A 16399-nucleotide genomic window follows, 5' to 3' on the forward strand; every position below is an offset into this window, starting at 1 on the left:
CTTAAACGTGTGAACAGAAGACCAGGTGGCAGGCTTTCAAAACTGCGAAACAGCCATCTGATGCGGAGAAGCCGAAAAAGCACTTACCAACCTCGCGGATTTTACCCTAATGGAATAGGAGGAACCTTGTTCCTGAAAGAATAGGTTTGAATGAAAGGTTGTGGAATCCACCTGGCATAGGTGGAACGGGAAGCAGGTTGCTCTTTATGGGAACCTTCAGGAATGTCAAATTTTCAGATTTAACCCCTTAGGGTACTCATTTTAACAATCCAGGTTCCCACAATGGCTCAAACCCTGACATTCCCCACCAGGTAGATAGACAGGATTCAGGGGACTTGCCCCATTTAGTAGTTTTGGGTCTCACATTGGCCATATTCTCTAAGGAGTCTTTAGAGACAGGGTTTCCCCAAGAACCATGGCCCTGGACCTGTAAAGCACCTTCATTGGTCAGAGGAAAACTCAGTGACTAAACAGTTTGTCTGGCCTCAAATCCAATGTTTCTAGGCGATAGTTACTAGTATTTGCAGAAGCACAACAACCCATAGGGATTGTAACTACCAAGTCCCCCAGATAACCCAGGGGTTCAACCGCACAGAGTCAAAAGGGGCTAAGGGGAATAGTAAGCCCCAGGTGAGAAAGGAATTACCGTATAGAACTGAGAAAAGAGCCAGGACATCCTCCTAGGCACACAAAAAGGTGCCACAGGGACATCCCAGAAGGATATTGCCTATCCTTGACCTCAAGTTATAGATCCAAGAAAGCTCCTGGTCTCCCATATACAGCAAAGCATCAGTAGCCCTGAAGCAAGGAACATAAATCTTAACAGTACCATTCATAGTGTTTGCATGATTAAGGAAGGCAGCAAAACACCTTCTTCAAGAGGCTGACCAAGAATTTGTCAAGGAAAGGGGGCTTATTCACAAATGTACAGGTCCCTTGAAGTCATCAAAACATACTCGGTTAACTAGTGTGTTCCATCTGCTGACAATCCAGGAGGCACAGGGTTCTCCAGTGATGATCTCCACCTGCTGTGCAGGATCTGTGGTACACCCAATTGCATGGAGCTCTCCTGCCAGACCAGAGGTCACTGGATGACAAGAGGATGACAAGATGACAAAAAGACTCTTAGCATCATCCGGCGCAGGAAACAGGTTACCTCCCCTGCTACAGGAAGGAATGTCATTTTATCTTGGAGGTGAAGGCACAGCAGAATCTAGATGGCGTCCAAATAGAATCCGAAACAGAAGATGTTTCTAAGGCAGGATGTGGAAGAAACCACCTTTTCTGAGCCAGACAGCAGCCCCAGGCATACTGGTTCTACACTGAGCGAAGCCCTACACATACAGGGTGAAGAAACTATCTCAGCCACATGGAGAGACTGAACAATCACACCAGGGACCACCTCGTCCATAAAAATGGGTCCAAAACAATAAAGAAGAGGGCTGGAATGGATCAGGAAAAAAAACATGAGAGAGGGAGACAACCCTGAGAGGAGGATCCCCCAATGTACCAGTAAGAGAGGAGGTGGGTATAACTCCCTGTCTGAAGACAAGGGACCTAAAAGTACATAGCCTATGGACCTTCGTAGTAAGGAACTAAGCTAGGAAACCTCACCCACAGGTGACAGTTACCAATGATGAAAACTCACAAAGCCAGATAAGTTGGATCATGCAGGTGTTAAGCCCCAATTACGACAACAAAGATCCAGTGAGCTGATTCTCTTCATAGTAGGTTGTCTGATCATCCCACAATGAGGCCAGGAAAGCACTGGGCTGAACACAGGAGACAATGCCCCAAGAAGTAGCAGGTGTGCACTGGCGTGAGGATCTATGTCCTTATACAGAAAAGGAACATTCAGGGCCTGTTCTGGTCAACCTAGTAGGTTAAGGGGTCCATCTGGAAGAGTAGGAGTGATGAGGGGTCCCATGTACCCTAAAGGGCTTTTCATACCTCATGGATGGGGGATTTCCCTGAGGAAAAGAATGGTGGTGCGGATGGGTCACAGCTCCAGAGACTGAATTGACCCATGGGCCAGTTCAATGGGTCTAGGATTAGGAAGAACCCAAGGGGACTTGGGAAGGTGCATTAGTCTGTGCAGTAGCACAGGGGAGAAAAGAAAGAGCACCTGAAGGGGAAGCCAGAAGGGAAGTATTACGTGGTAAGTCTAAAGGGCACCATCTGCACCTGAATCCTAGAGAAATAAACTACCCAAGGACCCTGTCACGTACCTTACAGCGGTGTCTGAAATGACAAGGGCGGCCTCTTTCACGGTCCCGGTCCTAGCACCCCTGGAGGTTGAGACAGGGTTGCTAGGGCGGCGGAAGGGTGCAGGTGCCTGCTGGCAGGATCAGGAACACGGAAGTCTTCGGAAAGAAGCTGGGATGCTGATCACTGGATGGATTCAGGAGAGGTCAAGCAGAGGAACTTGCAGGGTCAAAGGCAGGCAGGAGTTGGCAACGTGCTGGCAGCGAGGTACACAATCGGCAGGCAGATACATAGTCAGGGACTGGCGGAGATTGGCAACAAACTGGCAGCGAGGTTCGTATGATCGCATTACGTGCATACCTAGTCCGGGGCTCGCTCGTTCTTACCGTACGTCTGGCTGGCACCCGGGAACGAGCGTTTGTGATGGTTCTCTGACATTGCCCCCTCCTTATGGGCAGCCCGCGGATGCCCACCTGAGACCTCCTTTCCGGATGAGAATGATGAAAGGCTTGTATAAGTCTTGGGGCATAGAGGTTTGCTTCTGGTTCCCAGGAATTTTCTTCTGGACCAAAACCGTTCCATTTAATTAAATATTGATTCTGTCCCCGCCTTCTCCTGCAATCTACAATGGTCTCGATTTCGAACTCTTCTTCTCCATCCACCATTATGGTCTCTGGGGGCCCTCTTTCACGACCTGGAAAGGGATTAACCACATCAGGCTTCAACAAGGAGGTATGAAACACAGGGTGAATCTTAAATGAGTCGGGAAGTTCAAGCTCATAAGCCACTGGATTAATTTTTCTCTTGACCGGAAAAGGTCCTAGATATTTAGGTCCCAATTTCCTGGATGGACAGGTAAGTTTCAGATTCAAAGTTGACAGCCACACACGATCACCAACCTTCCATCCAGTTCTCCTCTCCTCTTCCTGTCAAAGAACCTCTTATTAACTTCTTGTGCTTTGGCAATGGTATCCTTCAGCACCTGGTTATTGGTAGCAAGGAAATTCAATCTGTCCTGAACTGCTGGCAAAGGAGAGTCCGGAATCAATGTTGGCAAAAAGGAGGGATGAAACCCATAATTGGAGAAGAAAGGAGATTGGTTGGTGGCGGTATGAGCAGAGTTATTAAATGCAAATTCTGCCAATGGCAGAAGTGAGGCCCAATCTTCTTGGGAAAAGGAGGTGAAGCAACGCAGGTATTGCTCCAGCGTTGGACTGTGGATGATAAGCCGAAGAGAAGTTGAGTTTGATGCCCAGCGCTTCGCACAGTGCTTTCCAAAATCTTGAAGTAAACTGTACTCCTCGATCCGAGACAATGTCACTAGGGATTCCGTGCAGTCTAACAACCTCTTTAATGAAGACTTTAGCAGTTTCAGTTGCTGATGGGGTTCCTTTCATAGGGATGAAATGTGACATCCTGGAGAGGGGGTCTACCACTACAAAGATAGATAAAAACTCCTCTGATGGAGGGAGCTCTACGATAAAGTCCATTGCGATTTTATCCCAGGGTCTCTCAGGAATGGGCAGAGGTCTTAATAGTCCCCATGCTTTGTTTTTGCTGTTTTTGTTCCTGAGACAGATTGAACATGAGCCAACATATTTCCTGCAATCCTTTGCTAAACTAGGCCACCAAAAATGTCTCCGGATCAAATCCATGGTTTTGTATCCCCCAAAATGGCCGGCCAGCGGGTAGTCATGACACACCTGTAGGATGGTAGCATATAAATTCTGTGGTATGAAAACTTTATTACCCCGCCAATAGAGCCCATCGTTTTCCTGAAGGTCCGTGTCTGGGGGCAAAGAGAATTCCCTGGATGCTTGACGGATCTGTGACATTAAGTCGGTTTGAGTAAGTAGAAAATTTCCAGCCTGTAGGATAGTATCTGTTTGAGGTGGAAATTCAACTTCTGTAAACATACGCGATAACGCGTCAGGTTTCACATTCTTGGAGCCGGGCCGGTAGGTTATGTGGAAATTAAAGCGTGAAAAGAAAAGAGCCCACCTTGCTTGTCTGGGCCTGAGGCATTTGGCGGTCCTGAGGTATTCTAAATTTTTGTGATCCGTGAAGATCAGTATTGGGTGTGTTGCTCCTTCCAGGAGGTACTGCCACTCCTCTACAGCCAATCTAATTGCCAACAGTTCTCGATCCCCCACATCATAGTTCCTTTCAGAAGGCCCTAACTTCTTTGAGAAGAAGGCCACAGGGTGCATTAGAGCCTTGGGTCCTTGGCGCTGGGACAGGATGGCCCCTACGGCGCTCTCTGAGGCATCCACCTCCAGGATGTATGGAAGAGCGGGGTCAGGGTGCTTTAGTAATGGGGCCGAGGTAAAAAGTCCCTTTAACTTATCAAAAGCAGCTTGGGCTGCCTCTGTCCATTGAAAACGGTTCTGTTTCTTGGTGAGCTGAGTGATGGGCATGATGATACTGGAGAAGTTTCTAATAAATTTCCTGTAGAAATTAGAGAAGCCGATGAACCGTTGTACCCCTTTCTTATCAATCGGAGGTGGCCAGGACGTTATAGCTGCGACTTTTTGAGGATCCATTGCCATACCTCCTGTAGAAATTACCAGTCCGAGGAAGTGGATGGTCTGCCGTTCAAATTCGCATTTCTCGGCCTTGGCATAGAGTCCATTTTGTCTTAACCTCAGAAGGACTGGTTTCACATGGACACGATGTAGTTCTAAGGAGGCTGAGAAAATTAGAATGTTGTCTAGGTAGACGATCATGAATAGGTCTAGAAAGTCTCTGAAAATATTATTTATGAAATGCTGGAAGGTTGCTGGAGCATTGCATAATCCGAAGGGCATAACGAGGTATTCAAAGTGGCCAAAACGAGTCCAGAAGGCCGTTTTCCACTCGTCTCCCTCCCTGATTCTGATCAAATTGTAAGCACCTCGTAAATCCAACTTGGTAAATATTCTTGCAGAACGGAGTCTCTGGAGCAATTCTGGAATCAGAGGCAAGGGGTAGCGATTTTTAACGATAATCCGGTTTAATTCTCTGTAATCCACACATGGACGGAGCGAATGGTCTTTTTTTTCAACAAAGAATATTCCTGCCCCGGCTGGTGAAGTTGAGTGTTGGATGAACCCCTACTTGAGGTTCTCATTCACAATCTTTTAGGACTGCGAGTTCAGGTTCTGAAAGGGGAAAGATCCTCCCAAATGGGATTTCTGCCCCTGGTAGAAGTTCAATCGGGCAATCGTAGACCCGGTGGGGGGGAAGAGTATCTGCTTTTTGCTTATCGATGGCATCCAGGAAATCACGGTACACGGATGGAACAAGGTCTTGGGATTCGGATACTGGTTTTAGACAACCAATAACTGGAGCTGTGTGGTGGAGGATCTGGAGACAGTTGTGGAGACAGTAGGAGGACTGAAAGACTACCTTGCCAGTTGTCCAGTGTATCTGTGGGCTGTGTGCTTGCAACCATGGCATTCCTAGAATGATCGGAAAAAGTGGTGAAGATATAACGTCCAGGCACAACAGTTCTTGGTGGTTGGGTGAGATGTCGGCGGGCAAAGGTTGGGTTTCTTGGATGATGGGCCCAGATTTGATGTTGGACCCATCAGCTAATCGGATGAACAGCTTATGTTGCTTAGATCGTAGCGGAATGTTGTGTTGCAGGGCAAAGGCACGATCAATGAAGCAGCTGCAGGCACCGGAGTCAATTATGGCCTGGATCTGAAGTACCCCTTCTGGAAACTGTAGAGAGACAGGAACAGCAATGTGAGTCGTTCTTGCTAGAGTTAATGCATAATGATCAAGAGGAGGAGAGTCACACTTACGGGTCTTGTTGGGACACATATTGGCGTAATGACCGGCTCCCCCACAGTAGAGGCAGAGATTATTCAAACAACGGCGTTGTTTTTCTTTCGGTGTCAAGGGTGCACGAAGCAAGCCCAACTGCATTGGTTCTGGAGTTTCAGTGGTAGGAGCAGATAGTGAGGGTGCAGAGGTAGGTAGGCGGTTAGGTACCCTGGGTAGCATCCACATGGGCCGGTACTGGCTGGTCCTTTCAGATCTTCGCTCCCTCAGCTGGCGATCGATCTGAATGGACAGTTGGATCAGTTCTTCGAGGGAATCGGGGATCCCCACACGAGCTAGTTCATCCTTGAGTGCCTCCGAAAGCCCTAAACGGAACTGAAAACGTAGAGCGGCGTCGTTGCAATGTGTGTCGGAACTCCACTGTTTAAAGTCAGTAACATAATCCTCCACGGGCCTACGACCCTGCTGGAAGGTGTGGAGGCTGGCCTCTGCTGTGGTGGTACGCTGAGGATCATCATAAAGTTTGGCCATTTCATCCAAAAAAGAGTCCATAGTACCCAGCAAGGGACTGGCTTGTTCCAGTAAATGATGAGCCCAGGTCTGAGGTTCTCCCTGCAGTAATGAAATGATGAACCCCACCTTGGTACTTTCCAAAGAAAAGGTGCGGGGCTGAAGCAAGAAGTACAAATGGCAGGCATTCCTGAAAGCACGGAATTTGCTACGGTCACCCATAAATTACTCTGGAGCAGGAACTCGTGGTTCTGGGGGTGGCACCACTACTGTGGGTGTAGAAGCTGGAACTGATGATGCAGGTGCTGCGGCCTGAGGTGCTGAGGTGCTTGGAGAGAGAGAATCCACTCGTTATTCGAGTCGCTGGTAGCCATCTTGCAGGCCCTGGACTGCTTGAGTGAGATTTGCAATCTGCTGACACAGAGCATCCATAGCTGAGACCCCCCTTTCAGACTCCATGTGGCTGGATTGTACTGTCACGTACCTTACAGCAGAGTCTGAAATGACGAGGGCGGCCTCTTGCACGGTCCCGATCCTAGCACCCCTGGAGGTTGAGACAGGGTTGCCAGGGCGGCGGAAGGGTGCAGGTGCCTGCTGGCAGGATCAGGAACACGGAAGTCTTCGGAAAGAAGCTGGGATGCTGATCACTGAATGGATTCAGGAGAGTTCCAGCAGAGGAACTTGCAGGGTCAAAGGCAGGCAGGAGTTGGCAACGTGCTGCCAGCGAGGTACACAATCGGCAGGCAGATTCGTAGTCAGGGACTGACGGAGGTTGGCAACAAACTGGCAGCGAGGTACAGAATCGGGAGACAGAGCCGTAGTCAGAAGTCCAAGCCGGGTTCAGTACAGGAAGCAAGGCAGGCAGAGATGTAGGGATAATCCGAGAGGGTAGTCGAGGAAGGCAGAGGTTCAAGATCAGGGTCAAGTAAACAAGGCAACAGCAAGGGTTCAGGAACGAGCTGAGACAATCCAGCACTGATACTAGTATGCTGATCATTTAAATAGGACGCCTCGCGCCGTGATTCGTTGGCATGCGAACGTGCACGCGATGACGTGCCCTCCTTCGTACGATCGCATTATGTGCATGCCTAGTCCGGGGCTCGCTCGTTCTTACCGTACGTCTGGCTGGCACCCGGGAATGAGCTTTTGTGATGGTTCTCTGACAGACCCACAAGAGTTAACAACCAGCCCTGTACTTAAAGAGATGGTAGCGCATTGTCATGCAGAAGTCTTTTCAGCAAGCTTAGCTTTTGTCTGACTTTGAGTCTTACGGGCTGTCAGGTTAGACTCTGAAGACTTGAGGGCACCTACTGCAAAAGAAAATGAGGAAGAAGGAAGGAATTCAGCTGACCTCTACCTAAACCTTCTACATTGAGACAGTAGTACACACTGGCTTCCTGTGGCACCCCTAATTATGGTATTAAATGTAGGGCCAGAGAGACAAAGCTCTCTCAAAAGCCAAGCAAATCCGATACAACCATATATAGAGAAAATATCACAGCACGGATTGCTTTAGCTGCAACACTGCAAGTCAGATTACTCTTTAGTCCTCATGCACACGGACGTTTTTACAGCTGCTTTTTTGAGCTTTTTTTGCAGCTTAAAAAGGCCTGTCTATGTCTATGGCTTCATGCCCACCTAGGCGTTTTTGAGCTGCAAGTGGCATAGGCGTTTTTAAGCTGTAAAAAACACCCAGGACCAGTGGGTTCTGAAAGACGTTTTTCAGCTGTAAAAACGCTCTAACGCTGAAAAACGCTCAAAAACGCTCAAAAACGTCATTCACCAAAGTTTTTTAGCGTTTTTGATCCATTGAAAAAAAAAAACGCTCAAAAACGCTAACGCGGAAAAACGCTCAAAAACGCTATTGCAAAAACGCTGAAAAAAGCTGAAAAAAGTTAAAAAAAATCACTGCAAAGATACTGGCGTTTTCATAACGTTTTTTTAACAGCCTGTGTGCATGAGGGCTTAATGTCATCAGCGTCCCATAACCTTAACCATAGTGCTCTGTGCATCTGTATAGACATCAGATCCATGCAGGATACAAATTTAGATGCTTGTAACAAGCCATCACAACCTACATGTAATGCCGCGTACACACGATTGGACTTTATGGCATACTTGGTCCGGCGTACTGGATTTCATCGGACAATTCGATCGTGTGTGGGCTCCAGCGGACTTTGTTTTCTCAAAGGTTTGATGGACTTAGACATTTCAAATCTGTCCGACGGACTCAAGTCCGGTTGAAAAGTCTGCTCGTCTGTATGCTAATCCGACGAACAAAAACCGACGCTAGGGCAGCTATTGGCTACTGGCTATGAACTTCCTTGTTTTAGTCCGGCCGTACGTCATCACGTACAAATCCGTCGGACTTTGGTTGATTGTGTGTAGGCAAGTCCGTTCATTCGGAAAGTCCATCGAAAAGTACGCCGGACAAAGTCTGCCGTAAAGTCCGGTCATGTGTACGCGACATAAGGCTCCAGATACCGGTTTCACACACTTAAATAATCAGAGATGGTTGCCTGTTCTAAGGCCCCAGGAAACTCAGAAAAACCCTTCAGGGGATGGCATCGGGGCATGCTTAGAGCCTCTGCAGTCAGTATCTCTCCGGAATTGGGTGAATGTGGCCACAAAGTCTTTAATGACACTAGCAGAGGTCCCAGATTACAGAGTAGGGGATCCTATAATTACAGGGTCACTGTATTACAGATCACAGGTCCAGGAACGGACTGACCATTCGGGCACAGACCGAGGGCCCCATGACACTAGGGGGCCCCATCAGAGTGGCCAGCCTCGATAAAATGTCCCTTGCCGACATAATTTTGCTGTAAAAAAAAACGAGGCTATAGCTGCCCCGCCTCTGTACTGCCTCTTCAGCCAATGGGAACACATTGAACACGCCCCTTCCTCACCGCGGCTCATTTTACTTCAGAGCAGGAGATTGCCGACAGTTGGAGGAGAGGAGAGGGAGGAGGGAACACAGCCCGCAGTGTGGGAAGGGCTGCAACCTGCTGGAAGGTAAGCTTGCTGAGCTGAACTGAGTGTATTTTTGTCAGTGGCTTACCCTGGTGAGCAGGAGGGAGGGGGAGGATTTGTTTTTCCTCTAGCAGGGCTCCCCCTGTCTCTGAAGCTGTTAGATCGATTTTCTATGTGAGAAGTGCCATGCTTCTGGAGGAAGGATGTTCTGAACTGGTCCCCCAATCTCTGCTACCCTGCCTACTCATCACCTGCCCACCAATACACAGACACAGGCCCCTCCTCTCCTGCATTACCACCTAAAGTGTCTGTGAGCTGCTGGGGCACTGCAAGTCCCAGCATGACAGGAGATGGGGGCAGCAGTGTGTTTCTTTTAGGCTGATTTTTGGGTGAAAAGTGCTGGTGTGTGTATATATGTATACTCTGTGTCTATGTATATGTGTATATATGTATACTGTGTGTCTATATGTATACTGTGTGTCTATGTCTATGTGTATATGTATACTGTGTGTATCAGTGGCGGTGAGTCCATAAGGGGCGCATGGGTGCTGCCCCCTCTCTCCTGGCACCTCTCTATCACCATAGATAGATTCATGCATTGCATGAATCTATCTATGGTTGCCGCTGACACCCCCTATTCAGGTGCCCGGCCCCTTTTCGGGCACTGGGCACCTGAATTGCAGCGGCGGAGGTGTTTTTGGGAAGCACCTGATTAGAGCCGTAGGCTCTAATAGGCGCCTAAAAAGGTGAACAGCGGGCACCATGCTGGGCGTTCGCTGTTCACTCAGCTGTGTGTTAGCAAAGCGAAAAAATTCACTTTGCTAACACTGAACCGCCTTAGCCAATCAGGTGCTTGGGTCTGTTACCTGTCACCTGATTGGCTGAAGTGTCAGGTGCTGTGATTGAACACCTGATAGAGAAGACGGAAGAAGACATTGAAGAGCCTGCAGGACACTGCTGCTGACCTGCTGTGAGACAGGTAAGTGCCCGTCGATGCACACTGGCAGCATTTGATGGGGCACAGTAGCGGCAATTGATGGGCACACTGGCAGCATTTAATGGGGTACAGTAGTGGCAATTGATGGGCACACTGGCAGCATTTGATGGGACACAGTAGCGGCAATTGATAGGCACACTGGCAGCATTTGATGGGGCACAGTAGTGGCAATTGATGGGTACAGTGGCTGCGTTAGATGGCACGGTGGCTGCGTTAGATGGCACAGTAGCTGCACTTGATGGGTACTGTGGCTGCGCTTGATGGGCACAGTAGCTGTATTTGATGGGTACAGTGGCAGCAATTTATGGGTACAGTGGCTGCGTTTGATGGCACAGTGGCTGCGTTTGATGGGCACAGTGGCTGCGTTTGATGGGCACAGTGGCTGCATTTGATGGGCACAGTGGCTGCATTTGATGGGCACAGTGGCTGCAATTGATTTTTTTTTTTTCAGTAGCGGCATTTGATGGGACACAGTTGCGGCAATTGATGGGCACACTGGCAGCATTTGATGGGGCACAGTAGCGACAATTGATGGGCACACTGGCAGCATTTGATGGGGCACAGTAGCAGCAATTGATGAGCACACTGGCAGCAATTGTTGGGCACAGTATAAGCAATTGATGGGCATACTGGCAGCAATTAATGGGCACAGTGGCTGCGTTAGATGGCACGGTGGCTGCGTTTGATGGCACAGTAACTGTGTTTGATGGGTACGGTGGCAGCAATTTATGGGTACAGTGACTGCGTTTGATGGGCACAGTGGCTGAAATTGATTTTTTTTTTCAGTTTGTTTGCGCCCCCCCAAAAATTTTGAGCACCAGCCGCCACTGGTGTCTGTGTATATATATGTATATTGTGTGTGTCTATATGTATGTGTTTACTGTATGTTTCATTTGTGTCTACTGCCGCTAAACGGAAGTTGATCTAACAATCCTATGCCCGTGAAAAATTCATTCATTGCCATTCAGAGGCAGCTGAATGGTGAACTGCTGAGCCCGGCCTCGGATCAGGCAGCAGGGCAGGTCTGGGTGCGTGCCTGCGCGGTGATATGGCACACATCAAGCATGGCTTTTATTCACACTCCCCAGTGCCAGATCTGAGGCCAACCACAGCAGTTCACTATTTCGCTGGCTCTAAGACTCACTTGCGCAGTTCAGAGCCTGCAACAAGTGGATTTTTTTTCTAATTTAAAGACCTTTTCCAGCCAGCTGCCTGCCACACCAAGCACTAAGGTGCAAAGGTGTGTTTAAGGGGACACACGGGGGGGCTCTGCCATAAGGTAGGACTCTGCGGACTGTGATGTATAGGGAGAATGTTGGGACTTTGGTGTAAGGGAGGACTCTGTGAGCGTGGCACTCATCCTGACTGCTGTACTCTATATGTTGTTTTGTTTGTTACTTACTTCTGGCATGGCGGCCACCCGTAAGCCCATAATCTTCTATTGCCCGGGGGCCCCATGAGTTGTCAGTCTGCCCCTGCAGGTGTCGGTTCCTTCAGAGGATACAAAAAAAAAAAAAAAAGATGCCCCTGAAACCCTTGGGAAAATTTGGGCTGGGGTAACCTTTAACAGCAGGACTGTCTCCTCTGTTTTGTCGGCATATCGATGATGCAACTAGGCCTACAGTGCAAGGCAAGGCATCAGGCGCTCACAAAGCCAGACAGTGGGTGCTGATGAGGGTCAAAGGGCCGCAGGTCACTGTAGTCTGGCAGTAGGAACAGACTACAGACTGGAGTCTAACATGGTGCATTGGTGGTAGGAGTATGTAGTAGGATGGTGCTTTCCCTATGGTGAATAATGGGAAAGAGCATGGGAACGAGACACTCCCTGTGGATGGCATAAATGCCTAGTCCCTCAGCAATAACCTTTTCCACAGTAAAACTAGCAGTAGTAGGAAATTTAGAAAGGTGTCTAGTGGTGCTTCAGCCCAGACAACTTTACTCAACTGAGTGAGGCTTCAGAGACAGGTCGATCGCAGTCAATCTCACGGCTCTGAACCTGCAGCATGATCCATGGAGCAGCAAATGGGTACAAAGGACATATTGGCATTAAAGGGGGCACACTGACCACCAATGTTATGGGGGAAAAACACCACTGACCAACAACAGCTATGGGGAACTTACCACAACTACTAAAAGGGGCACTTACCACCAGCCAACACAATAAGGGGGAACTGCTGACCACTGAAATCTGCAAGATGTTCCGTGCATTACATAGTCCTGACTCCTGTGTTCTGATTGCTGCAGTGTATATGCTGTGTTGTAAGTTAAACATTTTGAGAGTGTTTGTACCTTCTGGGCATTTTAGAGCTCCAAGGAAAAAGGTCAGAACCTCTGGGTTTTCTTCAAATATTTTTCATTTTTTTCCTTCATATAGTAAAAAATAAAAAACAGTATTTTTTTGTTACTCATGGTAAAATCCCTTTCTTGTTATTCTGAAGTAAGCCATGTGTTTGTGCCTCTGTACTGAGTGGGTCTAATGGGAGGGGTTTCATAATTATCTGTCAGGCGTGCAGCTGCAGGACACTAATGAGGAAATCTGCTGGGCCTGCATCCCTTTAGACATGCTCCTGTTGAAAGTATCATTCTAAAAATGAATACATTTTTGTTGCAGGGGATACCTGAAATCTGACTTGTATCTTAGGCAGGCTTCTGGGAAAATTGGTGAGCCAATCACACAAGCAGGAAATTATGTTTCTGGGGAGTGTTCAGTACACACTCTGTGTATAGAACAACTCCATGTAGCCATTTTGCAATGCATTCTCAGAAAATTACAGTGGCTGCAGATTGAAAAGGAAAGGTAAATTTTTAATAACATTAAATTACAATACGATTAGTGTCGCAGTTATATGTGCTATATTATTTTTTCTTTATTTGCTATTTTTTCCCCCACAAAATTGGAGTTACCCTTTAAGGGAGGGAGGTTCTCTTGCCCCCGTAAGATTCCTAATAATGTTGTCCAAAGTAGTCCCAAATAAGTGGTCACCCTGAAAAGGTAGGCCCGCTAGAGCAGCCTTCGAAGTCTGGTTAGTAGACCAACATTTTAGCCACAGGACTTGCCGAAGCAATACCACCTAAATGTATTGTATTCCCTGGACCAACTTGGTGCACCAGCTCCACATATGCTTGGGGTACCTGACTGTCTACGTATACGCCTATGTATGTATATGCCTGTTGTAGACTCTTGGCCCATTCGGTTAGTGTCTGGGATACGAAGGCCGTGTCCAAAACCGCTCGCAACGCTGACCCAGCAATGGTAAACATAGATTTTGCCACATATTAAGCCTGGTGGATCCATGAGATTGTTCCTGCATCGGAATTACCGTGGCCTTATTGAGCCTAGATACAGGGGGATACACAACCAGAGGAGGGATCCATGTCTTCAAAGGGATAGTATATCAACTTGGGAAAAACAGATGCTTTTAAAGCTCCTAATCAAATTTGTCAAAACATGTGGTAGAAGGAAAAACCTTAGCAGACCTAGCCTGGCTTGTGTGTACCAAAAGGGACAGGCACCCCATCAGAGACCTCATTTTAGGCGCCTCCTATACAGTAGTAATGATAGCTGTGACCAATGACCTCTCCTGTGCAACAACAGAGGCAGAGGACCCTGTCCTCATCGGAGGCTACCGGAGATGCATCATAGGGATCCGCAGCAAATGTAGAGCCCCCAGCAGTGGAGCCCAACTTGGGCTCCAGAGATAAGGGTGATGGCAGGGGGCTTGTGACCGAATACCACATCCACCTGGGAGACAAAACGACTCCAGGACTACTGACAGCGTGTTAACGATCCCGAGGGACCCACCCTACAGGAGGAGGCAAAATGTGCTGAGATTCCATGGGGACCACCACACCCAGGCAGGGACCACAAAAGGAAGGAGACCCCGAAGGAGAGGGGGCAGAGAGACACTGACCGAACCGCCTACAGAGAGAGAAGCCCCAGAGATAACTCAAAACCTGGCTGCCAAGTTTTAGTGTTACTTTGCAAAGTAAACACTTTATTTAGAGTTAACACTCATTAAGTGAGCAATCTGTACTCCTTTAGTATAAAAATTCTAGTGTGTATTAGTAATGTTCTGGTATACCCTCTTTATGTTACTGCAAAGTACAATAATGTGAATACCTTGTTCATTTTAAATGGCACCCCAATGCACATTCCTTCACACCACAAGGGACCCACATCTTCGCGCTCAACACACTGGGGAAAAAAAAAAGGTGCACATGCATTTAAAGTGGATGTAAACCCACACATATACCCAGTGAAGTGAAAAACCTCAGATGATACACAGAGATGAAACAAATCTCCCTACAAACGCTTTACATGCATATCTGCGGTCTTCAGTTCGCTATATTCTTTAGAAAGTGAACATCGTGTTAGAGATTTTTTCTTCCTGTTTAGCACTCGGTGTGGGTTCTTGGCATATACTGTGTGACAGCCGATTGGAGGAAAGGCACCCCTCCACATAGGCAAAGGAAGGAAGGAATGTGCAGAGCTGTGCTGTGAATAGACCAGCTCTCTGCTAATCTATTTCTAGCACCCACCCGGACACAAATTTCAGGCTGGTTTTATCTTGGTTGTCTGAAAACTTGTCAGAAGTTATGCCAATAACAGAAGAACTGAGAAGCAGAAAGACACAGGACTTAGGGCTTTGGAGAGAGATAAGAAAACACTACAGAACTTATGTCAAATTTCACGAACCAGGTTTACATCCACTTTAAGTCTGTTGTAGTGTGTTGAAAGTTCATTCAAAAATAACAGTCTTCCTAATTGCAATGCACCATGCGACAAAGCATCATAGAATTGTGAATCAGGCCAGAGAGCATGGATGAAAGGAAATTTAGCAAATTCTATGTAACTGCTCTTAGTGTTGCAATCATGGATACAAGAAATCATATACCACTTGTGTTCTGTGTGTCATGTAAGGGTCCACCCTTCCACTTTTTTCATGAGTGCAGATTTGGAAGCACATATTTGGGCCAATTATTTTCCATTTCACATTTAGTACAAATAAAATCACGACTGGGGCCAATTCACCAGATATGCAGGGACATACAAGTAATGTAACTAGCAGCTGGTAAAATACTGGATCTCAAGACAGGAAAAAATATGCTTCTTTCTCGGTTCACATAACGGCTAATCCAGTACAATGAAGGGTGTAGAACTGTGTTCATAAACAGGAAACAGCTGACTTTGTACATAGTATGTTTCAGAACAGGCCAGACCCATATTTAAATCCTTTCATGTGATGAGATATTGGTTAAAGAGACAGTGCTGCTGTAGAACATATTTCCTTATGGAAGAATAAAGCACAAGCAAAGTTGCACTACAATTTCCTCCGCACAAGTAGAAAATTGTGCTTTCTTCATTTAAAAAAAGCTGTAACTATTCAGAAACATATTTGCATATAAAATCCTTGTTAAACAGCACAGTCAAAAATAAATTATTCCATCAGCCTGAAGCACCCCACCCTTTGTTTCCATCTCAGAAACATTCTTATTGCTTATGTAATACCATATTATTAGATACAAACGTCCTTGTTAGTCTACAGGTCCTACTCATTTTTTCCCCATTAATGTATGGCTTCTTAGTAGAGAAGCTCAAAAACTAGTGGTACTAGGACTGTTTCCAAGACTATGTGGCGTTCCGCCCATATTACAGAATGCATGAATATTCCAGACAAGGCACAGAGAAAGACCTCGCATCGGTGCCTAGTTACACAATTCTACAGCATAAATCCTTATCACCACCTGCTGGTGAAAAGAAAGAATTTAGATTTAAAGACACCGTGGCTTGTTCTTTAAAAGCTGTATTGTTCTAAATGGCTCTAACAACATTGATGTCATACTACTAAAATTTGAATTAAACTATAGCAGTGAATGCGTTGCAATGAATGAAACATCTGACATAAATACATTTGACGTGTTATTTAAAGCATATGCCTATCATTT

Source organism: Aquarana catesbeiana, linkage group LG01, assembly GCF_042186555.1.
Source record: "Aquarana catesbeiana isolate 2022-GZ linkage group LG01, ASM4218655v1, whole genome shotgun sequence".
NCBI classification, from domain to species: domain Eukaryota; kingdom Metazoa; phylum Chordata; class Amphibia; order Anura; family Ranidae; genus Aquarana; species Aquarana catesbeiana.